The sequence below is a fragment of the Neophocaena asiaeorientalis genome, unplaced genomic scaffold (assembly GCF_003031525.2).
Source record: "Neophocaena asiaeorientalis asiaeorientalis breed wild unplaced genomic scaffold, Neophocaena_asiaeorientalis_V1.1 scaffold93, whole genome shotgun sequence".
In the NCBI taxonomy this organism is placed as follows: domain Eukaryota; kingdom Metazoa; phylum Chordata; class Mammalia; order Artiodactyla; family Phocoenidae; genus Neophocaena; species Neophocaena asiaeorientalis.
In genome coordinates this window covers 2338729-2340360 of record NW_020174273.1, presented here as the reverse complement: position 1 = coordinate 2340360, position 1632 = coordinate 2338729, and positions in this window count along the sequence as shown.

The window sequence follows — 1632 nt, the reverse complement described above, 5'->3', positions numbered from 1 at the left end:
TCTCTGCCCTCATGAAGCAAACATTCTGGAGGGTAGTAAACCAGTAACAAATCAATACCTTATAGATTGTGATTAGGGCAATGAAGAAAAATGCGTAAGGTGCTGTGACAGAGATTAATGGAACAGGCGGTCAAAGGAGACTGCTCCTTCCTTGAGGACGTTAAGCTGAAGGTGACATTAAGCTGGGACTTGGAGGAGAGGAGCCAGCCGTGCAAAGAAGCAGAGGAAGCGTTCCAAGACAAAGGAAATGACAAGCGCAAGGACGCTGCTGTAGGGCCAGGTCAGCGTGTCCTGAGAACTGGAAGAAGGCCACGGTGGCTGTGGTAGAGTGCACCAAAGGAAAGATGGCGCAAGATAATATCAAAGGACTAGTACCAGGGCTTCCCTGGTGGCGCAGTGGTTGAGAGTCCGCCTGCCGATGCAGGGGACATGGGTTCGTGCCCCGGTCCGGGAAGATGCCACATGCCGCGGAGCGGCTGGGCCCGTGAGCCACAGCCGCTGAGCCTGCGCGTCCAGAGCCCGTGCTCCGCAACGGGAGAGGCCACATCAGTGAGAGGCCCGCGTACCAAAAAAAAAAAAAAAAAAAAAGAACCTGGTTGCAAATTGTCCTGTGATACTCAGGGGAAGAGGGATTTTGTGACATTTCGGCAAAGAAGGGGAAGTTTCATGCAACTGGTGACTTCATTCTGGACCTTGGTCCCAAACCCAACCTATCCAATTATCTTGCAAGTTCAAGTCACTGATTTTACGGAATCATCAGGCAAATGAGTAGGTAAAATGCTGCAAATTCACCATCTGCTCAACGACATTCCTTATCATTGTCAAGAGTATTAGCTAACGTGTTATGAAGAATAGGTCAGCTATCTCCAATATTTAATTTGTTTGCCCTATTGAAAGGAGTGATTGTGTGGCTCAGACATCCTCCCTCGTCTCCCTGTACTAACTGCGTGGTTACCATGTTCACTTTTCCTTTAGATCTACCTGTTCTTTTATCGTTGCTTTGTTACCTTCCACCATTAAATGTTGCTTCTGTCTCAGGCCCTATTCTCACCCTATGTTCTTTCTCACTGCTATCCATATCCTGAAAACTCCAAAATCTATACCACCTGAATTGTCACCTGATCTCCAGACTATATTTCCACTGTCTCTTGGCCTCTGACCTTTCCATGATACATGCATCCCAAACTCAGCACATCAGAAACAAAACCCTTGGGGTGTTCCCTTGCGGCCAAGTGGTTAGGATTCCGCAATTTCACTGCCAAGGCCCGGGTTTAATCCCTGGTCGGGGAACTGAGATGCCACGTGCCACACTGAACAGCAAAGAAAAGGAAACAAAACCCTTTATCTTCCTCTCTCCCACCAAAATCTACTCTTCCTTTTGTGTTCTTTACTGCAGTTATTGGGACCATCATCCACCTAGCCCCCTGAACTAGAAGTCATCTTTGACTTTTCCTTTTCTGTCACTTCCCACGTCTAATCTGCTGTTAAATCTTGTCCATTTTTAAACAATTTTAAATCATTTTTCTCCCATTTGCCTCAAGTACTTTACTTCATGTCCTCATATCAGCCCAAACTAACACTATGTTCCATCATCCTTGTTTAACCATCCTCCAATTCATTCTCAGAAACATC